The sequence below is a fragment of the Phaenicophaeus curvirostris genome, chromosome 2 (assembly GCF_032191515.1).
Source record: "Phaenicophaeus curvirostris isolate KB17595 chromosome 2, BPBGC_Pcur_1.0, whole genome shotgun sequence".
In the NCBI taxonomy this organism is placed as follows: domain Eukaryota; kingdom Metazoa; phylum Chordata; class Aves; order Cuculiformes; family Cuculidae; genus Phaenicophaeus; species Phaenicophaeus curvirostris.
In genome coordinates, this window is record NC_091393.1 from 95022028 (window position 1) to 95048068 (window position 26041).

Consider the following 26041-nt stretch of genomic DNA (forward strand, 5'->3'; position numbering starts at 1 on the left):
TTTTAACTAAGCACCACAAAGGGAAGAAAAGTAGCATGGATCTTGCACATTATTCCTCTTAAAGTTCTTTATAAACTGCAGGACGGACCCATATTCTGCAGACAAGGAAATTTGAGTGTAGTGGCTTTGTTACAAAACTCAGTGAAAGAGCGAGTGCCCAAAACCTCTGTACAGCAGGGCTGGTCATCCCCACCTCAAAGCTGTATGATCAGCAATGCCAGAAATCAGCTGCTTCTGTGTGCGCATTAAAGATCTGAACGAGAACATAAATGAGTCAAACCATCTAGCACAGTTTAAAACTACAGTGTGACATAACTGCAAGTCATTGCCATTAAAAGTTAAAAAAAAAAGCCCACACCTGCCAAATACAGTTCCATTGTCCACTGCTGAGTTTAAACGACAACTGCTGCATCTTGGAAAGCTGTTCAGTAATAAGGTACTACATTTCCCCTCCAGGACCAGAAATCAGGTACTGTCACTTACCTACATAAAAGGCACACAAAGGAAAATATCCCACAGCCATGTGGCTCACACAGCAATCAAAACCTTGGACACCCTCTGCGCACAGAAATTTGCTCATTTTACAATATATTCCAGTTGGTCGGCATGCTAAAAATCTCCACTCAAGATTTCTGGCTTTTCCAATTAAGCTTATACACAAAAAGCCTTTTTTCCTTTAATGACATTGCCATTTATTACAGAGCTATGATGAGTTCTTGTCTCATTGTGGTGCCCCACGATAACTCATGATTCACTGAACTTCACTTTTTGATGTATGAGGAACAGCAACATACACTTAAATAGCTCTATTTAAACTGGCCCTATAGTTGAAACAAATCATTCCAAGAACAGCACTGCACTACAGTCAGAACTGCTCAAAAGCTTAGGATACGATATTCTTCAGTATTCACAGAGCTTAATATCTTCAAACAGAAATTACTCACACTGATGTATCTCTCATTATTAATAAGTCAAAGTTCTTTCAAATGAGAAGAGGATGATTGATAGTCAGAGATTACCAAGGCCAACATAGTGAGAGATCACACTTTTTATGGCCACAAGCAAGACTGGGAGGGCTGTTTCCCCACAGCCGAGCACACTGGGAACACTGCAAAGCACCCCTCAGCCCATCAGGTCCAATAGCCCAAGCATCTCCCTCATTCAGCAGGAGATCTATCTGGTGCTGATGGTAACAGAGGGTTGCCGAGTCCTTCCTGACCATGGATGCAATGCAAGCTTTCAAACCTTACATGAGGGGAAAAAAACAAAGAACCCACAAAACCAACAACAACAAACTCCACAGCCAGAAAACAACACACGCTCCAGCATAGCTCCAGGCCTATCCCTCACTCCTCCAGTTACCCTCCAGAAGGTAAATGCAGTGAAATATCAGGACCTTTCCAGGAATAAGCAGCACTGCTTGGACCAGGTTCTTTGCTCTGCCTAGCACTGACTGGCTTAAGAATTCAAAATGGACCTGGGTTAGAGGCGGGAAGTCCAGGTCCATGTGTCTAGAAACACTTTGGAAACTGAAAATACAGTCACTGGCCTGACCTGTCCACCACTAGCTTCCTACATTAGATGCTTATGGCACATTGGTATCACAGGAGTAGAGGAGCCAGATTCATATGCCCTAAATTGCACCTAAGACCCTGTATGTTTTATTTCCTTCCAGCTGGCTCCTGGCCTTCAAGCACAGAGCTTTAGGTGGTATTTAGGCCATAAGAAGCTGGTCTTCAGCCTCTCAGGAAGTGGTAATATCCACAGGTGACTCAGGCTGGAAGACACTGAACCTGTCACAGGAGAAAATACACCTGCTGAGTGTACACACACAAACACACACAGCAATGCAATTCTTCTGCCTCGGGGGTCCTAAGACTGATCTGTCACACAAAGAAAAGCAGAGCTGAATTGACATACATGGAGCGTGTTGCACCTAGACACTGCAGGTGAAGTTCTTGATGTGAACAGCCTCCACCCACTCACCATGTTCTGCAGGATCCAGAAGCCAGTTTTCAAAGCAAGACACTGCATGTATCACCACTCATCCCTATTACCACCCTAATGCTTACCAAAGTCAAGCTACTGAAATGTTTCCAAGAGCAGGGAGAATGTTATTTCCTTTCCGTATCTGTTACATATCAGAAAAAGGTCGTAATAAGCTGATGAAATCTCAGGCACAGGTAAGAAAGCTGGCAGATTTAATGCATCCAAATCTTTTCACACACAAGCACACACCCTGAAATAAGCCAGAAATGCTAATTGTGCTTATTACACTATAGTATAAACAGCAATCATGTAGCTAAAGAAAGTAACAAAGCATCCTTGCCTGAAGGGTCTTCTCCAGGCTATTATGTATCAGAGGAAAGATAAAAGCATAAGCTTTGAGAGACACAGTGAAAGAAAAGCTCTCCCCAGATACGAAAGTCCAATGCTGAACTCTAATCTGCAGGAGTATTTCACTCCCCAGGGCAGAGTGGCTTTCCATGACACTGTTTCACATCCTAGCTTCAGAGCATCCTCCCAAAAGCACTTTGGGAGGGAACAGACAGCGAGAGTCTCTCTCAAGCAGTAGGCAGCTTCGTTGACACAGAAGGGTTTTCATAGTCCCTACCTGCTGTCACAATGGCTCCAAGGAAAGGGGCACAATTGTTCTCACATTAGAGCAGGATCTCGGCTGCAGAAAGCCTACAGACCACACGGGCCATCTTCCTCAAACCACACAATAGAACATGCCAATACTTCACCCCCTAAGCTCAGCATGTCTCTGTCTAGGGTCAGCTAATGGGAGATGTTAAGACCAGAGCTGCATCTTAAACCCACCCATCATGAAGAAGCAGAACGGAGGTTCCTCCTCTGACACACTAAGACAGGAATCCGTCCTTCCAAAAGCCAAAGTTGCTCACTTCATCTACAAGGCACTCGCAGCAGTGGCCCCAAATCTGTATCTGCCATGCAGCACAGCAGGACTTAGTTCCTTCAGGTGAGGCAGACTAAAGATTTCCTCCCTGCCATTCCCACCCCACTCCAAGTTGGCTTAGGTCTTGCGGGAGCAATGCCCTAAACCGCCAGACTCAGCTCCTGCAGCAGAAACAAGCCTGACCTACAGAACTGGTTAAAATGCAGAGCAGGAATGGGGAGCAGAGAGGCTTTTCCTGTTCGTACAGGCACACTCCCCAGGGAGAAAGAGCCACCAGTCCCAGCTCTGAGAACAAATGGTTCAAACATCAGCTCATTAAATGCATCAAAGGCCCTGGGCCCTGCAGTGTATCCTGGACTCTCTACCTCAACTCCAACCATCCTTCAAAAGAAGGAAGCTGCAAAGACATGTCCAATCCCACAGGCATATGTTTGGTGAGTTTCAAGAATGCCTCAAGAAGCTTCAGCAGAACATCCAGCTTCTACACTTAAGTCTGAGCGGCACATTGAGCTGGTCATTGCTGCAAGATGAGGACATTTCCAGTTATGCTTAGCAACAGAGGAAGATAACAATAGATGTGTTAAACCACAGAACTGAGATTAAGGAGCACTTTTTTTTCACTGCCTCTTACGACGCAATGTTAAATGCCACTCTACAAAAATATGGGCCATGAAATTCTTTCTTGACATCACAGGAACACTTCAGACTAAGTTAATTGAGTCAGGGCCTTGGTCTTCTTGAAAATCAAGTAAAGGACAGAATATATACAAGACAGTTTACATGAACAGCCTATGACATCTTTTAAAATCAGACTTCTTTTTCCTTGTGCACTAAATAGTACCAAATTTTGCCCTGTCCTGTGCCAAGCATACATGTATAGAAGCAAAACAAGGTCTTCTCTCACACTTATGTTACACTGGCAGTGCTAGGTGCCTTGCTGCTCATCCTCACCACACCTGGGGATGTTCCACAAGTACCCAACCGTTCTCATCCACTGCATATCACACTCCAATAAAGAAAACCAGTTCATGGCCGTTACTCCCACTTCCCAGTTCTTGGGCCACTGTGGAGGCACCACAAACAAAAGCAAACAACATGCAACAGCTCTGTTTGCATGTCCCAAGGACTGGCTCTGCACGCTGGTGCCTGAAGAGCATGCACATTGCAAAAACATTATGTTTCCAGCAGCAAGATGGATGGGAAAAGTGCCAGCCACTCGCTGTAACCCTTTTGTCATGCCAATTGCTGGCTGCTATGAGGATGTATGTTATATACCTCCTTAGAAAAGAGCTCTGCATCTCATCCTTCCAGATGGAGGAGGAATGATTCATACGCACATAAGCAATGCTAGAATGACGGCTGAAGAGAAAACATTTTCTTGTTTTCTGTTTTGTGTTACAGACATGCTCAGGGACCTCAATCACAGCAGAAATTGAATTGAAGATGCTGACACTTTGTGCCATAAGGAACACATATGCAAAACCCCAGTGCTACCTCTCGCTGGCCTTGTCAAACCCCATGTTGCACACACACACCTCACAGGCCTCATTCCCCTGCTTTCTCATTTTCACAGCATTTCCCTGCAAAGAGCATGACAAAGTAACTCCACTCACACAGCCGTCACACCACACAATGACAAATACAGGGGAAAGCATCCAAGAGATAGATCAGGTGTCAGGAGCTCTAAACTGACCAAGGACTGACTTGTAATGCAGAAGCAAAGCAAAGGATCTCTTTTCTTTCCAGACACACCAGGGACCAAAATGCACACATTTGCTAGGCTGAGATGGCTTGATAAATGCAGAACAGACAGAAAGCTCGGCAGTCTGAGCACTTGTCTGCATGGTGCCCGTTTCTTTCATGGAGGCCACTACACATCTCCTCTTCCTCCCCTCACCTGTACAGCACCTTTGCCACACACTCACACTCCTCTCAGAGCCCTGCATCCTGTGAATCTCGTTCTGTTTCTCAGTACCAACCTGTAAATTCCCATCTATTTACTTTCCTCTGGTTTCTCTCAGATTTGTGAAGTCCTTGGAGCAGAGATTATCCGTAAACACTTGGAAAGTACCTGGAGTATTCTGAGCCCTACTGCAAGTAAATAAACAAAGAGCAATGCATAAGCATGCAATATGTATTAAGCCAAGCATATAACAGTCATCTCCGACAACAAAAGTGAGGGCAGCAGCTTCTTCTAACAGACAGTGGTAGAAAAACTACACTTCGGTGTACATCCACTGACCAGGAAAACGGTCAGATTTGCCTTTCCTGCCACCCACCTCCGTCCTTCACCCATCACATCATCCATTTCTGAAACCCATGCCCCACTATTTATTATAAATTATTCTAATCACTTCTGTGGCATGGCAACAATCCAGCATAACCTTCAGAAATACGCATGCACACACTGGCTATATAGCTTCTTCATATCACAGGAGCCTTTCACAACAGCCTGTTGCAGAGTCTGGGAGGATTTGGCAACCTTTCTTAGTGGCACTCACACAGTGATGACCCTTTCCTAAAGGGTGCTGGATGCATTAACCTACACCACTTCCTTTCTTTGTAAAAGAAGGATTTTTCCTTAATCTCTCATTAAAGCCAGGAAAAAGCATTCAAGTGGGAAATATTCCTCTGCCGTTTTTCAGGTCAAAGAAGTGTTAGACTTGGGGGTGATGAAGGGGCTAGAGAAATATCTGCACTTCAATGCAGACCACTTTTCACACTCCACCTTCTTCTGAATGGAAAGATGTAAGACAGGCTGTGTAATTGCACCAGCTCCTGCAGAATCAGGGTTCAAATGTGGAAGAAAGAGCAAGGAAAAAGAAAAAATAAAACAAAAACCACAGAAAAGTCCCAGAGATAATAAGGATTCCTAACTTTTCTTGGGTGAGGGGCAAGGATACTGTTGTAGGTCTAGAAAGAAGCCCTATGCAATGTTCACTCATGCTGCAACAGCTCCAGAAGAAATCTAGATCTGTGAGTTTCACACAAAACTAATAAGGTCTGAACCCCACACTGGGGAGGGAGAGTCAAAAAACCACAACAAGAAGCACTTTAAACACAGAGCACTACCATCTTGCTAAATAATATGTGAAGAATTCATCTGCAAGTCCATATTGGTGAATGAGAGTCATAAACTGGGAAAATACAGTAATACCCACTAGCATGGAACTAGTCGCTGCTACAAGCACTATAACTCTGGATATCTTGGATTTCAAATACTGTTTTTTCATAGGAGTGATATGATAGCTGTCCAAGCACCACAATCAAATTATGCTACCAGGACACTCGGGCAATGGATCATCACAGCAAAGGAAATAGATTATCACAGCTTGTATTCTGAACAAGAGAAGACTAACTCATTTTGAACATGGTATAGGGCATAGCAGAAGACTATAGCTCAGGTATTTTTTTCATCTCTTTTGGACTTTCCAAGATAGGAATGCTACAAAAATCTGCCAATCTGACAATTTCCCTAGAATTCGCACTGAAAATCTGAAAATGGGGATTAAAAATATTCTAAATCAAAGGGCAGTTAAAACAACCTCCTTTTGTTGGCTGAATGCTCGAAGGATGCCTTGGTTTTGGGTATTGTGCTATTCCATATCTGGTTGCTACCTCTTTCACTTCATATCAGGTAATGACCATCACTATCACCAGGCCTAGAGACTTCATCTCTGTTTAAAAACTTTACTACATAAAGAAGGGTTGCTTCCCTTCCAAAACCTTCCAAGTACCAGGTTCAGCAAAGGATTGATGTGTTCTTTTAAAAAGACCTCAGAGTTTCATAAAATCATAGAAGTTTGGGTTGGAAGGGACGTTAAAGATCATCTAGTTCCAACCCCCCTGCCATGGTCAGGGACACCTCCCACTAGATCAGGCTGCCCAAGGCCCCATCCAACCTGGCCTCGAACAACTCCAGGGATGGGGCATCCACAACTTCCCCTGGCAATCTGTTCCAGTGTCTCACCACTCTCATGGTGAACAAATTCTTCCCTATGTCTAGTCTAAATCTGCCCCTCTACAGTTTATAGCCATTCCCCCTCATCCTATTACCGCAAGCCTTTATAAACAGTCCCTCTCCAGCTTTCTTGTAGCCCCCTTCAGGTACTGGAAATCTTCTCAAAGCCTTCTCTCCTCCAGGCTGAACAAGCCCGACTCTCTCAGCCTGTCCTCATATGGACTGTGCTCCAGCCCTCTAAGCATACTTGTAGCCCTCCTCTGGACCCACTCCAACAGTTCCTTATCATTCTTATGTTGAGGATTCCAGAACTGGACACAGTACTCCAGATGAGGTCTCACAAGAGAGGAATAGAGGGGCAGAATCACCTCACTTGACCTGCTGGCCACACTTCTTTTGATGCAGCCCAGGATACAGTTGGCCTCAATTCCTTTGGCAACAGCCAAATATTCTAGCACAGGATGAGGGAATACCCACTAAGTCTTAATACATCCCTGCAATGCAGTCTGAGAGGTTCCTAGTAGCCATGACATATTAAAAACGAGAAAAGACTAAAACAGAGAGGATAGCCAAATAAACAAAAGCAGAAGAACCAAAAATAAATAAAAAAACCCCCTGAGCTCCACATAGTGTAGAAGAAGCAGAAACCCTGCTTTGCTCCAGCACAGGGCATGTGCCTGAAGCTGATGACTCCTGGATGTTATTCCTGGCTGTGGTCCGGACTCCTGGATGACTGCACCAACTCATGTCACACCTCCAACAGGCTCACCCTTCACGTTTTCTTCTTAGAGTATGGGTCAGCGGTGGTGAACCTTTTCCTTGCCACAGGCAGAGGACACTGAATCAAGTATGGGCCACAAAAACAGGATATAGATGCCAGTCCCCCACATGTCACAGTCCCACTATAAGCTTTTTAAGGAAGGACAGGTTGCTACTTATTTGTACCAACCATAAAGCAGTGTTATTTGGAGCAGTTAATGTTATTCTATAAGCAAGCAGCAACACTGATAGTTGATAAAAGACTAGAATGAAGAACAATAAATGGAGAAAAAAAATGGCTGGAAAGAAGTAGAGGGAATCAAAAACAATGACAGAAAGGAATTTGGTAGGACAGAAAGAAGGAAAGCAGATGATTAAGAGACACATAGAAGAAAGGAAACAAAAACAAGATAGCTAAAAGTGAAAAAGGCATCCACAGGAACAACTGACTTCATTTCAACAAAAGCCAAGGTGTGTATTTTTAATGAGAATGTTGCATTTGGATAATAAAACAAGCAGTATTTTATTTTGCCTTACAGCAAATACATGAATATAGACTGGTAAATCTTAAAGACGAAGAACCCAAGCTCTCAGCACACTTGTTCTCAGGACTAGTGCTTTAACGACACTGGTAACAGCTTATGAAAAGAGAGCAAAGTGACTACAACTCCTTCTCTATACAGAAGATACTATTTCAGTCACCATTGCTCCGACAATTTTGCAGTTATTAGAGACTTTATCCTTGTTATTTCTTAGGATCTTCCTCCCTATTTGACACAGTAGGAGCTTAAAAGGTTTGTTCCAGTTCAGGTGAGATCTCTTCACCCCTGGGTTTTGGGTTTTTTTCATTTTTGTGGCCTTAAACTAAGGCCTTATCTGGACATTCATGGCCATGGCAGAGATATGAAATACTACAGGCAAGTATTTTAGAGAACCAGGAATTTACTTGCATACTACATTACTCCAGCTCTCCCGCCCTTCCTGTGACTTCACCTGCTCATAATCATTAGACAGCGGAGCATCATTTCTAAGCTGTAGTTGAGCACTAGAAGCACCATGCTGGCCCTTGCTGGCTCTATTTAATTAGAGATTAGGAGAAACAATAAAGCATAGGGAGAATATAAACATAATGTTGCCAGTTTCTCAGCGAAAAGGTTTGGGTTACCAAAGAGATAAGAGGAAGGCTGCCAATTTTATCTGTGCGGCCGGACCAGCGAGTTTACATTTGCCGGAACCACGCCCCCATCAGAATTCCCTCTAAAATGTCAACACGGACCATATTATTAATTTTCCAAGTTGCTGACCTTTACTGTTGCCTGCATCATAAATCCAGCATTCTGAACTGTTCCTATTCATACAAGAACATGCTCCGCACACCTCACAATATCTGAACTCTATACATACACCACTCACAAGTCACAAAACAGATGCTTGCTGTGCCATTCTTGAAGAAGCTGCGGAGATGGACTTCCCTAGCCCCATAAAGTCCACTGGGTTACCATCAGTTATGCTCTCCACCACTAAGACTGTCAGGCTTCCCAGGTTCTCCCAAAGCCCTTAGTGTATCTTAGCTTGAATAAAATGTTTCAGAGTATTTTATAAACGGTCATAGCATATAGATATTTTAAACAAAATAATTTTATTATGAACTTAAGTTCAATTTCAATCAGGAAGAAGAAAAAAATCCCATAAACTCCTTAGATTACAAGACAGGCATTTACTATTCCCCGCAATTAAAATGTCTTATATAGATCACCAGAACTTAATACATCATACATGTTACATGGTGCTCAACATAAGGCTGTTGATCTGTCATTTCTCTGTAAGCACTTAATGTGATGAATGATCTGGTTACTTGTCTTTCTGGTATAAAAGCAGGAGAAGCTTTGAGACAAAGAAATAAAGGCCAATGCACATTATGGATCTTACAGTGAGTAATATCAGCCTTCCTGACTCGTGTCTCTGAAAATACTCAGGGTCATCATTTCTCTTTTATTTTTACTGTGTATTTCAGCATAGCTCATTAAAGCCCTCCAAACACTTGAGATAATTTAATTTAAAGCAGAAACAGGAATGCCAGGAATATTTAGCATTTGGGTTACAGCAAACAATGCCACACCAGCATGTCAGAAGAAAAATAAGTGACCTTCACTCTTGTCTCTGTTGACAAACAGGCACACTGGAAACCACTTGCAGGCCAGGATGTTAGTGTGAGTTCTGAATGACAATCTGACAAATAAAGATTTAGAAGAGTTTAAAAGAAAAAATCTGACTACTTATTGTCTGAATTGAAAAACCTACCCTTCCAAATCAACTAATAGTTTGGCAAGCCTACGTGAAAGGCAGACAAACAAATAGCATCTTTTCCCTTTAACATAGAATCTGCAATAAGAAAAAGAAATCAGCATTTTATCGATTTCCATAATACCATCTCTACAGTTTAACAAACTCACTCAGCTGCTAATGCTAATTCACTGGTGCTGTAGAGCTTCCCATATAATTATACACCCTCCGCTGAGCCCCAGGGCGCTGTTTCTAACTTTCCAGAGGACCACTGCACTGGAAGTAGAAACAGAAAAACCTCTCTCATTAGCCAAAGCAAACTGCAAGCCAAATCTTGCTTATTTAAATAGGAAATTAGAAATACTTGATTTTTAAGATGGGGAATAATCTGCCAGTCTGCGTATATTTTCAGATTTTGCTGCTGTGACAACAAATTCTCAATTAAAAACTTCTCCCCACCCCTATTTTTTTTTTCTTCCTGAGAGTACACAACAATACAACATACAAATATTGCAACAAATGTGATTTCTAGGGAGAGATTCTAAAGTCTTGCTCAGCTCAGAAGTGTTTCAAGGGGGTGATTTGGAATCAGACATAGAGACTTTGTAAATGTTACTATAATTAACATTATAAAAAAAAATTGTAAAGTGCTACCATTGCTACAGGGATTATTGTGTAAGTGAATGTATATTTCAAAGATATTTTTAATAAGTTTTTATTTAAAAAAAAAAGAAAAAGCCTGGAACACCTTCTAAACCATATTAAAGGAAGCAATCATCTTTGAGTCTAAAATCCAAAATTACTTAACTAATTAATGAAGTTCACTATGACATTTTTTCTCCGTTTCTTGAACAAATTGAGCCGTCCACAACCAAGCAGACAGCTCCAGTATACTTGGGTGAGAGTTCTGCTCAATTAGGGACTGCAGAACTTGGCCCAATTAATCTAGCACTTTCTGTCTGGAAAGAAAGTGGTAGAACTTTGCAGTGTAAACACCCTTGCCAAACGGCTGTACCTAGTCCCCTTTCTTGCTCCCCACATTTACTCTGCCTTGATTTTTCAGCTCCAGCCATACTGTATTCACCATCTCTATCAAGATTTAATGTGCCGTTTGAGCTAAAATAGCTTGATTTTGCTACGGTTTCCCATGCATGTATTAATTTGGAACCAGTTAATCTCTTTCCTCTGAGAATGGTGAAATGTGTGGATTTTCGTTCAACAAACAAGTTGACAGTACCAATACAGAGTTGGAGTGTCTCTAAAAACAATCTAGTTTGCATAATTAATGTTAATTACAATAACATCTCAATCAGTGACACAAAAGCTTAGCAATGAACACAGTCATACAAGGAAGTGAAAATATGAAACAAACATGAAAGAATCCTGTCTTCTTCTGAAACAGTATCAAGCAAACTTTCAAGATATTTATAAATCAGAACATAAAGGCACAAGACAGTTCTGCTTTGTTAGACACATTTTCTTTACAGGCTGCTTAGTACAGAGCTTTCTTCTGAGATTGTAACAAGACAGCGGATCTAAACTGTGGACACTCCAGACCATATTATCTTTCTACAACATCACATTCAAGCCATTATCAACTGCTTTAAAGAAAAATAACCAAGAGCCTGATCCTGCCACCCTGAGATTTCAGTAGCAAACATTTAAACAATGGGATGTGAACATATAGGGGGAGGGTTCTGAAGAAGGAAGGGAACTAAAGAAAAATCACCCCCAACTTTAACGTCGCATGTAAGTCCAGATTCCCCCAGGCACAGAGGAATTCCAGGACAAGATAATGAATTTTTCAACAACCATCTTCCTACTTTCCATAGCAATGAGGTAAAGCTAAACACACAGAAAACTTACCTGCCTGTTTCACTGGTGGTATAGAAGTCTTAAAAACAAGGGGGTTTGGTAAAGTCACTTAACAAAGTACCTTTACATTAAGTCCTCAGATTTCTTCACAACCCAAGAAAATTAGTTACCCGATATATTCTTGTTTTGAGAGAAAAGAAAAAAAAAGTTACAAAAAAACAAGCGCCACTCTACCTCACCCAGATCAGTACTGTAGTCCACAAGTAGTCATACAGGCATCACAGGGAGCACTTGCGCAGTAAAGTACCACTCAGCATGAGTAAGTGTGGCGTAATTGGGTCTGATGAGAGAGGGAATCAGAGCTTGTCACGTCACTGCTATAGAGGCCTTTCTGAAAACATGGGTTTCTTGATTACTTTTCACATCAATGCAAATCCGCTCGATTAAAGTTAATGAAGTTACACTGGTGCTAAACTAGTACCAGAGGAGACACAGGCCCACTTCATAGTGATTTAAGAGATCAGAGCTCAAGGAACCCCCATAAAGACAGTAAAACAGACGTTTAGGAAGCTTGTGGGTTACGTTGGGCAAGTTACTCCTTAGGCTTATTTTCTACTTGGCATCAGTCTGGGGGCTGATGTTTTTTGTTTCCTTCCCTCACTTTGTAGATAGAATAAAGGTTTGTTTAAGACTTTATTTCCTCTAGAAATTAACTGATTTGAAGCATACTTAAGATCACACTTAAGCAGTCACTGACTAAAGCCATGCTTTGCTACTTCTTATTTACAGGAGTGCTTGCCTTAAGAAAAGAAACGGCACGTAGAGGATTCTCAGAATGATGCTGGCCCTTCCTCTTAACAGAAGTTCAGTAGATTTATTTCACAGACATGTGAGAAAGGTGATTTTGGAGCACTGTGAGGTTTGGTAAACCTTCAATTCAACAATTAGTTTCCATATGATATGAATTACAGAGATTGAGCAATTAATATTAAAAACTAAACCCAGCAAGTACTGAAGCTTCAGACACCCTATGTACGGAAACACGTCTGTACTTGCTGAGGTTTTCCCTATCTCTACTTTATTTTAGCTACTTTGAACGTATGACACACACAAAAAGGTACAGCACATTAATGTTTCTAAAAATACGTTAATGATGACAAAAAAAAACCCAAAACAGCACTGAAATAGAGATGTAACATGAAGCACTCCCCATCCCAATCCACACCACCAAAACTCCCTGCCATGGACCACGGCTTCCCCCTGGGATACACACATTTTCCTGCCACGCCAATCTGAGCCCAGGGTCATACGGAGACCAGGATTATTCTGAAACACGACGAGGCGGGGAGGAGGACTGTGTGCCTGGCAATAAGAGAAAGGTGGGTTTCCCTGGTTTTCTGAGACGGACTGTGGCTGGGGAAGCTTTCAGGACCCCGTCACGTCAACCCTCACCACTACTTCAACCACGATCTCAAGCAGGGGGGAGGGAAAAATGAATAAATTAAATGGAATGCTCATCAGCAGGATGACACGCATCTGTAGTTAGAAACAGCACCAGGGTGTACAGACATATATGTACTTACATGCATATACATATTATGTACTTACATGCATATACATATTATGTACTTACATGCATATCTACACACTTACATGCATACACATATGTACTCACACATTTATCTACACACTTTTACACATACACATACTTACACATATATACACACTTATATGCATACACATAGGTACTTACACACATATGTACTTACACACATATATACACACTTATACGCATACTTAGGTACTTACACACGTAACTGCACACTTATATGCATACACATGTGTACTTACACATTTATCTACACACTTACATGCATCCACATGTACTTACACACATATTTACACACATATATGCATATACATGTACTTACAAACGCATCTACACACTTATATGCACACTTAATTACTTACACATATTTACACACTTATACCCATACACATAAGTACTTACACACATATTTACACGCGTATATGCATACACACGTACTTACACACACATATATGTACTTATATGCACCTATATATGCACTTATATGCCTATCTATACTTACGTGCATAGATATACACTTATATAAGTGTATATATATAAAAAGTACATATAGAAAAAAGTTTATATATAAGTACATATATGCATATAAGCGCGTATATAGATAAAATAAAGTACCTATCTAGAGATACAAGTATATATTATCTGTATGCATGGTACTTTTAAGTATATGTAAGTACTTTATTTTATCAAGACACACATACACACAGTCCCAGGCACACCTGTACGCCCCCGGCTCCCCGTTCCCGCAGTCCCCGCCGCTGCACTCACCCGCTCGGGGGCTCCGCGGCTCTGCGGGAGCGGCGAGAGGAGGCGGGCGGGCGCGGGGTCGGCACCGGAGAGGAGCGATGGCTTCAGAACCGGCGGCGCTCTATCCCATGCCGCTGCGGCGGCACCGGGCGGCGGCGGAGGAGAGGATGTGACAGGGTGACAAGTGCGCCCCGCCAGCCATGTAGCGGGGGCGGGGGCGGGGGAGGCGGCCGGGGCAGCGCAGGCAGCGCCGCCCGCCCGCGCACGGCATTGAACGGCGCTGCCGGGCCGCGCCGTGACTCACACACGGGACTCGGTCGCGGGGCGGGGCCTCGGGGGGGGCGGGGCGGGGCCGAGCAGAAGCCCCGCCCCTCCGCGCCCCGCCGGCCAATCAGACGCCGCCTCCCGGCGGATTGGCGCTGCCGCCGGCCAATGGGCGCGCGGAGCGGCCCCCCCCACACACACCCCGGCACGATGAGTCTTCTGAGGACACCGCCGCGAGGAGCCGGGGGGGGGGGAGGGAGCCCTGCGGGGCGAGGCCTCGCCCGCCGCGGCCAATCAGCGTGCGGCGTCTGGTTGATGGGCGCGTGGCGCGGACCAATCACAGCGCTGCGGGGGGAGCAGAGGTGGGGAGAGGCGCGGTGTCCCCGCCCCCGCCCCGGGCGGCGGTCACGCAGAGAGGGGAGCGCGGGGGCGGCGGCGTGACTGCAGCCGGGCGGGACCGGGGCGGGGGCGGGGAGGGAGAGGGAGCGGGGAGAGAAGGGTGGGGAGGGAGAGGGAATGGAGGGGGGAGAGCGAATGGATGGGGGAGAGAGACGGGATGGAGGGGAGAGAGGGGGGATGGAGGGGAGAGAGAGGGGATGGAGGGGAGAGAAAGGGAATGGAGGGGAGAGAGAGAGGGGATGGAGCGGGGAGAGAGCGGGGATGGAGGGGAGAGAGGGGAAAGAGGGGAAAGAGGGGGGATGGAGGGGGGAGAGAGAGGGGATGGAGGGGGGAGAGAAAGGGGGGGGAGAGAGGGGGAATGGAGGGGGGAGAGAAAGGGGATGGAGGGGGGAGAGAGGGGGGATGGAGGGGGAAGAGAAAGGGGATGGGGGGAGAGAGGGGGAATGGAGGGGGGAGAGAAAGGGGATGGAGGGGGGATGGAGGGGAGAGAGAAAGGGGATGGAGGGGGGAGAGAGGGGGGATTTAGGAGAGAGAGAGGGGATGGAGGGGGAAGAGAGGGGGGATGGATGGGGAAGAGAGGGGGGATGGATGGGGGAGAGAGGGGGGATGGATGCGGGAGAGAGGGGATGGAGGGGAGAGAGAAGGGATGGAGGGGGGAGAGAGGGGGGATGGAGGGGAGAGAGAGGGCATGGATGCGGGAGAGAGGGGGGATGGAGGGGGGAGAGAGGGGGGATGGAGGGGAGAGAGAGGGCATGGATGCGGGAGAGAGGGGGGATGGAGGGGGGAGAGAGAGGGGTGTACAGAGTTGGCTGAGGTGGGGGTTAGCGTGGGGGAGCACCAAGGTTCCCGAGGCAGGGGTTACCTCGGGGGGAGGGCACCGGGCTGGCTGAGGAAGGGGTTTCTTGGCCGGGGGGCACTGAGCTGGCCAAAGCAAGGGAGGGAATCTGTGATTCCAGCGAGATGTCAAAATTTGACCAGATGAATGAAAACATACGTACAGCTGCCTTACAAAGCACAATTTCTCTCTTGCTGCCGGGTGAAGTGACTGATAGGACTGGTATCAGTGGTGTAAACAGGCAACGCAGTTTTCGCAAATGATTGATATTGGAGGGGTTTATTTTGGGTAGAATGAGGAAGTAATGCCCGCTAGGAGTTTCCAACAAATGCTGGAGCCTCACCAAAATGTAATCCCAGTGAAGGAAATGAGATATTCAAATTATATTTCACCTCTTCATCTCTACATACAAATTCCTCAACTAAGATCTGCTTTTTTCAGTGAAATTGTTAACTAGCTGGTAGACTTTTGTAAGATAACAACTCTATCCAAATAAGGGACTACATTGGCATTTTCCCAGGTTGCGAAAATAGACAGGTTTGTTTGCTTTAAAAAGCAAACTTGTTCCCTGGATGGAGTGCTATAAATACAGATTATTGTTTTATTTTTTTACTTATTTTGACATCATCCACAGCAATTGGAGAGCTGAAAAACTGCAAACTGCAATAATTTGTTCTTGTTTTTAAACTGAGAAATAGTGGAACTAATTACAGTTTTTTTCCCGCCTGCTTTTATCAAGATACATGGAGCTGAAGATCTTACAGTTCTTAAAGCAGGAATGTTTCAATACACACAAAAAAAATGGTGTCCAAAGTTGTGTTTTAGTATCTAAGGCGTCATCCTGCTAGCTGTCCTACAGCCCACAGTGTCCTGCAAGAAATCCGGGATGACCAGTACTCAAACTGCTGTACTATGAAAGGGGAAGAAAAATAAGACCATGTCAGAAAAAAAAAATTATATATATATACACACACATATATATCTATATAATTATATATAGATAATAAAAAAAGCTAAGAGAAACAGTGTTGGCATACAGATTTAGTAGGGCTTAAGTGGGATTTTTCATCAAAGAAAGAACAGGAGTGAGGCCTTATGCCCTCCTGAGCATCTAGCACTGGCACACAGTGAATTTTAAGAAGTTTGTTGTAATATTTTATGTTACAATTTTATCCCAAAACGCTATGGAATACAACTGGCTTAATGCCTTTGTGGTTTCTCCTGACACCTTCCTCACCATGCTGCAGGTCCAGGGAGTTTCTTACACTCAAAGTGCCTTGGGCAGTGGCAGTGCTCTGCTCATCAGCCATAAATATTTCAATTCTAAGATAATATTGGGAAAATATTTTTTTGAGAGCTACCCTGTCTTCCTTGTTTCTACAGCCTGCTTTGAAAGTGTCTGGAGGCTTCCTCACCCCGACTGGCACGTTCATAAAACTTTGAGGATTTGTTGACTAATATTTCCTTTCTTGTTGGAATCTGCTGAGCTCTGCTTTTTTAAGTGCTCTTACTTTAACTTGGATTAGAATAAGCTGAATCCACCCTACTGCTCATTTATCGCATTTTATTATATGCAGACTGCATTTTGCTCTTCGTCCAAGTGATTGGCTGTTGGCATTAAAGTTGATGAATACAAATGTGGATTTTGTTTGGCGCAGACCTGCTTCCCTCGAAACCCAAGAACTTGGCGTAAGGGATTAATTTCAGCTAATCATTGGGAATAACTAATGTTTTTTATAAGTGAACCCCATATTTGAATTGATAGCAAAAGCAGAGAATTTAAGATCTGTCCTCTTTTTTCCTGCTGTAGGTTAAAATACTTGCAAGGTTCTGCAACCTTCAGCAATGCTCACACGCCAATTCGTGCATAGTGACTTTTGAATGCTGCACAAAAAAGGGGCTTTGCATCAGATCCTGTGCAATTTTGCAAATAAAATTAAGAACAGGGTATTACTGATACATAGGTAAAAAAGTATATATACACATACACACCCCTTCTTCAGAGAACTGAAGGGGGTGGGAATTTCAGAGTAGATTGTCCTTTTGTAGTTATATCTTCTTTAACAGCATTATTCTAAATGAATTGAGGCAGAAATTGGGCTCATGAATTTAGGCACGATTGCTTCTAGAGAGTCAAACTTTATAAGCAATCAAACTGCTCTGCTGCTATGACTTACTACAGGGGCTTTGCACGCAGGCTTCCAGAGACAGCAACTGAGCTAATATTTCAGATCATCACGATGCTGCAGCTTTCCCAGTATACATCACTTTTTCTTCAGGGCTAGCATGGGTGAGGAAGCTATTATATGAAGATCTAAGCTTTTGCTTTTAAAATCTCAATTTTGCAGTTACAGAGAAAAGTTTGAAAACATGGCCTTCTGCCGAAGGTGGTTTCTGTTTGAGGTGATTTACTTTAGGTTTTGTGAGTTTGGTTGTTTAGAAGTGTGTTTGCTTCCGCTGAACTGAGGCAAACTACTCTTCAGTTAGATTGCGTTTAGAACTAACAGCATTTTTACCAAACTGCTTCAAAACTGCTCACAACTAAGCTAGTGCCACTTGGATGACGATCAGCTCACAGGGCTTGTTGTCCCTGGCTTGGAAATTGAGTAGCTTGCCCTCCGTAATTTGTGCATCGTGCAAAACTCTGGAGGAAGGTTGCATGTCTTGGGTTTGGCTCTGGCTTTACTTCAAGGTTTCTACAGCTACAGAAGTCGGTAAAGAAACAAACCACAAAACCTGAATGAAAAGGAGCTTGGGCATCTGCGTCTGCTCGAGGGATGTAGTGTGCCTGTAGCCAGGGCGGGTCCCAGGAGCTTGGTGCAGTTCTCCTGCCCTTGTAAATGGTGAATAATTCCCCTGAAAACAATGAATTTGAGGTTTAAAAGCCCAAATCAAATTAAGGTCTGGCAAAAAGAGCCCGATCCATCCCTGCTTGCATTCATGCACTTCTCAGAAATCTTTGATCCCGTGCAGGTGCCTGGGTGACATAAACTTCGCTTTCAACTACATCTACCAGGGAGCACGAGAAGGTGTGTATCTCATTCAAGGGAACTCTTGCTAAAAGTACTTGTTCTTTTGAGTGTAATTGAGATGATTTGCTAGATAATTTTCTGCAAAGATTTCAGAGCCTAGGTTTTTCAGAGTGATAGCTCTTTACAAAATAAGGTTGGTTAGTTAGTTATTGACGGTGGGGGAACACCTTTAAAAACCTGCAAATATTCACTTGCATGTGAATAAAAGTAGTGAATTTTGTTCAGCTGTGTTTACTTTTTGAAAACATTCCAGCCAATTAGATTAGCGGCTAGAAATGTTTATGGAAAGAATTTTAAGCCCATTTTAGAAGGTATTTGTGGAAAGCAAAATTTTATCTCAAAAACTCAGTCATCTTACTGGGTGTTAATTTACGTTCGTTGACTCTGGGAATGCAAACCAGTATTATATGTCTGAGTTGTTCGGATTGCCCTTCTCTCCTGTTTATCCAGTCTTGGTCTCTTTTTCTGCCATGCTGCTTCTTATTCCTTTGCTGTGCCAGGGCTGGAAAATGTAACGTTTTATTTGTTCGCTTTACACCTTCTGCCTTTCCCTCTGAACAGAGGGCTCCTTTCTTGAGCAACAGTGAAAGTAAGCCGCTATCACAAAGCAAACTTGGGGCCCAGGACTATAAAACCGCTGCCTGCAATATTTGAATTCCTTTGAAAACCATCCTCTGCCATATGTCTATAAACACTGTCCAGCTGCAGCGAGCTTATAGATTCTTGGAGACCATCTGAATTTAGCAAAGAAACAACAATACTTTGTGCTGAGATCGAATCATTTGCTGTTTTAAACCTCTCATGCAGATCTTAAGATACTTTTTATTCTTTGTTGGCAATAGTTAAATATAACTGGGAACAAGGGTATATCAGTGTAACATGCTAACTTATCTTAGATGAGGTTCGTCTTTCTAAATAGTTATATAAAAATTACCAGGTTTATTACAGGACATACAGTATAATTGTGTGGTTTTAAAGGGTGAGATTCAAGTTTAATATCATTACTAATGTCACATAAGCAGGCTAATGTGCGTGCTCCAGCAGTTTAGTATCACATTCCCAATCCCTTTGCTTAGCAAATCTCCAGGAGAGAAGTTGAGAGCTCTAGTTGCAAGAAAACAGACCCTAATTTGCCTGAATAAATCTGTAATTTCTTTTTTCCCTGAAGCATGCAACTTATACACGTGTTTATAAGCTACTACAGCGCCTTGCACTGTGCTGCTTCTTTTAGTTGATGCTTTTGGCTGTCCAATGTCACTGTGTCCCCACACAGCACTGTCAAACACCAACTTGTCATGTAATTTCAAAACTCAAATTACTTCACTGGTATGTGGTAAGTACTTCTGCTCAAACATCTTTATTGCCTGGTTTGCAAACACTTCTGGTCTAATCCATGAAAGTATAATGCACTGAGTTGCTTGTATTATTCCTTACCGGAAACCACATGACGTTTATTATATTAAAATACAATACTAAACACTTCAGTCTTGAGTCCAAAGTCCAAACAATAGTTTAAATATGTCCTTTTATTTTTTTTCCTTACACTTATTGTGGAAACTGGCAGAAATTTTACATGGGCCTCTTAGATGCATGATGGGTATTTGTTCATGAACTTCCACAGCCAAGTGTGCTAGAAGCATTAAGGTTACCTGCAGCACCTCGGCGTCACCAGTTGTCACCAGACTGCTGCTCATTTGGGTCAGAGGCCCTGTGGATTTTGCTGCTTAGGAATGGAGTGGCAGAACTGGAATGCTGACAAAAATACAATAAATAATAGCAATGAAACAAGCACAATTCCTCTGTCAAATGCCAAGTGTCAAGTACTTGTAGCAGGGATGCTTTTCTGTGGTCCATGAGAACAAGATTGAATTGTAGAAAACAGCCAGTGAGAGTTTGAGAAAATGAAGCTGCATGTGGCCGAGAACGGTGAATTCAAGAGTAAATGGTATTCTATGAGGTGTTCGTCCAGCTTGTGTTGCAAATTTCTGAAAGTCAGGATTTTTTATCATAGGGGAACTACCAGACACATATTGTGAGCCATGACCAACAATTCTTTACACGCTGGTGCTCACAGAAAGTGCAATATAAATGAAAGGAAAAATTTTAGTCACATAGCAATCTAGCAGAGCACTTCTACATTTTAATCGTGCTGCAGAGAGGTAAAGGGAGGACCCGTGCCAGTGGAGGGATAATTTGCTTTTATGGTTTGTGAATGAGCCTCTCCAAAACTGAAGACCCAAGACCTGAAGGATGAAACAAAATCTTCCTGTACAGGCTGTTGGTTCTCATCTGCTTTTAAAACAGCCTTCCAGAGGCATCCGGAAATTTTACTGGTTTATCCTGCATTTTCAGGGTGACCATGCAGTTCTCAAGGTGGGGCTGAAGCATCTCCAAGTTGAGAACGATGCAAGACCTAAGTGTCCTGGCTTGTGGCACAGTGTTTGTTGTGCCGAGGAGAATCTGAATGTGCTGATCCAGCTCTGAAAAATGGGCTGTGGGCTTTCAGATCTGCAGAGGAGCAGTGTGAGGAGGAAGGACAGTGGGTTACATGGCTTCTTGGTATCATGCTGTGCACCCTCCACTGTGGTCAGGTTGGGAAGGTTTGCTTTCCCTGTGCCAGGGCACTTCCCATCCCTTTTCTATCAACTTGTCTTTAACTGGTGGCAGCTTTCTCATCTTAGCAGGGACAGCAAATGAGATTTTGTGAGGCCTCTAAAGGAGCTGTGTAGCATTAATTTGAATTTTCTTTCTCTTACCTGATTTTCAGACCTAGTCCCGCATAGCCTGTAAGACCAGGTCGTGACACTGCTCCCAGTAAGACATCTTTAGCAAGAGCCTCATGCACATTGAGGTTTAAAAATGTGATCAGAAAGTTGTGAAGGGATAAGCTGCTCAAGAGAAGGTGACATGCTCTTGTTTTGAGGGTGAATGATAAGCACCATCCCAAAGTTCAACTATAGCTCTTGAATTATCTGTATCCTTTTCCAATAAGCTATTTTCTAAAAATAAAAATAATGATAATAAAATGCATTAGCTTTGTTTCCAGCTGTTTGCAGTTGGGTATGCATTTCTTCTCCAGAGAGGAGGACACAGGCCTTGTTATTTGTTTGCTGGCATCGCTGTGAGCCTCAACGCCCTCCAGACCTGGCAGTGGGAGACAGACGCAGAGCCTGCAAGTCCAAACAGATAAGCCTGGAGCAGGGTGTCATATGAAAACAGAGTGGTACAGTGATTTACTTGAGGATAAGAGTCCTCTCCCCTGTGAGGACACCCCCACCCCTTGATTGCTTTATCTCTGAGGTACTGATGGAGCTGCAAGGGATGGAGTCTCTCAGGTAGGGCAATGGTTAATTCAACAAGAAAGCAGGAAGGAAAATGCCTTGCTACAGATTTAATTCTCACCGTTGTCCTTTTACCTCTGTTGTAAACCTTAAGGCCTGCATGGAGGCAGGAGTGTTTCTGTTAGAAATGCTTCTGACAATAAATATTGTGAAAATCAGCATTGTTTTATTAATAAAAGAATGGATGTGCGCCTCCAGTGACCTCTATTTTTCACTTCACTGGATTGATTATAAATGACTTTACTTTTCCACCAACGCCTTTACTGTGGACGCTGTTCATTGTTTTTACCTCACTGCCCATTTCCAGGTGTACTTAATTTTTTTACTCCCATTTCCAAATGCTGCCTTTGCCTCGAGCTGGGTCAGACTGTGTTTCCGCAACAGCAATGCAAAGTTACCACTGTGGTTATCCCCGCTGGAGAAGTGGCCGGGATGGATGCGCGGGTCTGTTTCCATCTGCGGCTCAGCTTGGGCTTCATCAGCTCATCCGTGGCACAGTGACAAAGCAGGGGCTGGAGAGCCTCGTAGGTGACAGGAGTGGTGAACCTGTGGGTCTGCCCTTCAGAGAGTGAGCCTGGGAGCTGTAGCCTAGTCCTGCCATCAGGAGAGCATCAGAAGATGTCATGGGCCAAAACAAGGGTCAAGGCTCCACCTGGGTATGGGAAGAGACACGTGGGGAAGTGCTTGGTGGAAACTGGGGGAAATTTGCCAGGCTCAGTAGAGAGGTGTCCCCCCTCTCTGGGCTTCATCCAGCCTTGCTGAGGAACAGCTGAGCCAGTGCCAGGAACTGGAAAGTCAGAGGGAAAAAAGGGGATGGGGGGCAGGAAGCAAAAAGAGAAAGAAATAGAAGCTGAAAAGCTGTGAGGAAAGAGCACCAGAGCCAGCACCAGAGCACAAAGCTGGTGTGCTGGAAATAATTTGTTCAGATTGAATCCCCCGGGTGATTTTGAGAGCGGAGGGGCAGAAACCTTGCTGTGCTCGGGAATGTCATGCTTGGACCCACTGGTTTATTTACAGCATTTCTTTTGCTCCCTCCCCTGTGCTGAGCTAAAGCCAGCGAGCGAGACAGAAAGAGGGAGGGAGAAAAAGAGAGACCGAGAGCCTTCTGCAGTCAGTGGGGGCCTATAAATAGCTGGTGAAGTCTTCTAATACCAATTGGGTGCGTCATTACGGCCCTCCCCAGCTCTGCTCAGCGGCAGCCGTGCCAGCAGGAGCGGGAGCTGCAGCAGCACCCGAGCTGAGCAGCTGGGCTTGGCACGGCTGGAGCTGGGAGAGGGAGGCCAGGAGGTGCAAAAGGGGTTGCATGCTCTCTGCTGCAGTCAGTCTCAGGGAGAGAGAGGGGGTGGGAATGAGCTACATGTCCTTATGAGCTGCCCTGCCCGGGCGTTGCAAAGCGTATTCCAATTCTTGCTCTCTTGGCTGCCCAGTCAGCGCCTCTTCCTAGAATAAATGGCATCTGAGGTCTGTGCCTTCTCCTGACTTGGAAGTTGGGGGGAAGTTTCTGAAGTCCTGCCGTACTATTTGCTTCCCCACCTCACTCCTCCCCACCCCATAGTAAGGGTCAGAGGTGATGGTGTAAGTTAGGCAAGATGGGCAGGTGGGCTCAGTGCCACCAGCCAGTGATCCCTTCTCCACAGGTTTAAATGTTGCTTTTGAAGGGAACTAAAGGCAAAAGCCTGAGGGATGCTAGAGAGGATTTCCAGCCCAAATTTCCCTGCCATGTCACCAACAGCCTACGCCACTGGATATAACCCTTTTGTAAATAAGGCTGCTGCTCCTGCCTGGCCTTTGTAAACCATTGCTGTCTAACCCAGATTTCAGGGCTGCAATGTTAGAGGACATGGTGCCATCATTTTCTGAGCTCCCGCTGTCATCCACACAGCAGCAAGCCATGGTAAAGCACTCCTTGCAAAAGCATATATCTAAGAGAGTATAAAATGCTTGCATAAATATGGGGAGGAATTTTAATAGTAATTAAAATGAGACTCCAGCAACACTGCTATGTTTTTTGAGCATCCTGACCTGCTTTATTTCAGTCACTTCTCCATCTGCTTTCTATTCTTTCATTGCTCCTTGGAAGGTTCTGCAAATTCAGATACAATTTAATGTAAATTTCCATTGAACAGAGATCTCCTTATCAGGCAACAGTTTCGGTGACATACAATGCCACTGATGAAAGGCAAAGGATGGACTGTCCAAATTTCACAGGTTTCAATTGTCTTCCAAAATAAATTTTTCATCATGAAGTGTTGTGGATGTTACTCACATTAATTTGATGGAAAGAAGTAGAGTAACCCATTGGTGAATTCTTTCTGTCTGCATCTACTTGCTCAAAAATAGACCTGTTAAACAAAGAGCTGCCAGGCTGACACAGGCAGCTCTCTCTGCTGACCCAATGCCATGAGATATACTCCTTTTCAAGGAAGATGGTAAATTCACCCAGATTCAGGGCTCTCTGTGGAATCCACCAGTGCCACATCAATGTCCAGTGGAGGAATCATCTCTCCATGAAATTGCAGTACGTCCAGCAACTGGAGACCCCTCCAGGCATTCCAGTTTCCCAAATTTCTTGCAGATATTAACTGCTAACTCCTACCCTGGAGCAGTACAGAGTTGGCTAAGAGCAGCCTGTGCAAGAGGAGGCACAGCTCACGGTGGATGTTTGAACAACTTGTGGGTTTATCAGTATGAAACCCAGCAGAGAAAGAGGTGAATGAGGCTTATGGTTAACCTGTTAGGGTATTGATGGAGGTCAACAGCACTTAAGGAACAGCATTGGGTGGGCTCTGCTGTGTCAGGAGTAATTGCAGCACTTGCAGCAAGTGATAAAATGCAACTGAGAGAGAACGGGACCACCCCTGTGTGAGAACAATTCACTCCCAAGCTGAGTGTTTGACTCCAAGCATCACTATTTTCTTAATGTCTGAAAAGCTGAAGCTTTAAGACACTTGGTTTTGTGAGCGTTTCTTAAAGGATGGGCACAGAAAGAACTAGTGATCCTGCCTCCCCCTCCAAAAAATCACCAATGAATTCAGTTCTGGACATAAACTTCTGTCTGGGCTGACTTTTAAGATTAAACAATAGATTTGGGAATAATCAATAAATTATTATAATACAATAAATATTACATCATCTAAATTGTAATTATTAGAAATTGAGGTCTGAATGCAGGAGCCAGGCTCACCCTTGGATCTGCCTCTCTTTGCACCCAAGCTAAGCTCCATACAGGTTTCAAGAGCCTGGGACAGAGATGGTTGTATCCTGCCCTCTATTTTCTGCACCAGGCAAACCCCATTCAGAGGATGTGATGTCCTGGGTGCCTGTGTCTTGCTGGCCACTTGCGTTTTTCCATCATGCTGGAAATGTCTCCATCACCCTAATTTGATCCCCAGCTCTGGTCTCAGCAAAACACAAACAGAGCCATCAGACCTCTCTAAATCCTGGGGAAGCCTCAAACCGTGTTTCCCCATCTCATACCAGCTTCCTCCACATCCATATAAATCTGAAGAAGTTTGGACATCTACATCTTTACATGGGAAAAATAAAGCATGTGTCTTAAAAGAGGTTGAAAATACATTTTTTTTTTCTTTCTTACAGTCTTGATATGAGCTGGGCTGTACCTTTCAGAACAGAAACAGTGAGAATTACTGGCACGTTTAAAAATAAGCCCACATGGAAATTCCCTTGTTGGATTAAAACCTAAGCCCTGCAATTGTCACTTTTCCCACCAGAGGAAAGTGCCAGTAGCTCAACTAAATAAGCTGTCCACATTGTGGCCTGCTGTTTCCAGATTGTTTCTCTTTCTCCATTTACAAGAACTCCTCCACGTTTCTCTAAGTTTGTTTTGCTTTGGTTTGGTTAGCTTTTTTTCACCAGTTCATCACTTTTCCTGCTACGTCCCTTTCCCCAAGCTGTGCGTGGTCTCTCATCCTGTCCTTTCCTTTTCTTCAACCTCTTTAACTGCATTTTTGCCACGCGTTGCCTCAAACTTGGAAGAAACCACCCAAACTGTGAATGGTGGAAAAAAATAAAGCCAAATTCAATTTGTGTCTCTTTCATGTCTTTCATGTCTCAAT

General features: G+C 44.0%; 1 protein-coding gene across 6 annotated transcripts in view; it reads right to left on the bottom strand.

Moving 5' to 3' along the window:
- Window positions 1–14407, bottom strand: part of SERTAD2 (SERTA domain containing 2) — an 83237-nt gene extending 68830 nt beyond the window's left edge. For 2 of the 6 annotated variants that reach the window (XM_069850101.1, XM_069850094.1), the window contains exon 1: window positions 14116–14407. The gene's annotated coding sequence lies outside the window, so the exon portion shown is untranslated. Of the gene's footprint in view, window positions 1–11789; window positions 11808–11972; window positions 11996–14115 lie in introns of those variants that run through there. The other 4 variants (XM_069850093.1, XM_069850097.1, XM_069850095.1 and 1 more) reach the window with 4 other exon arrangements.
- Window positions 14408–26041: the final 11634 nt, after the last annotated feature.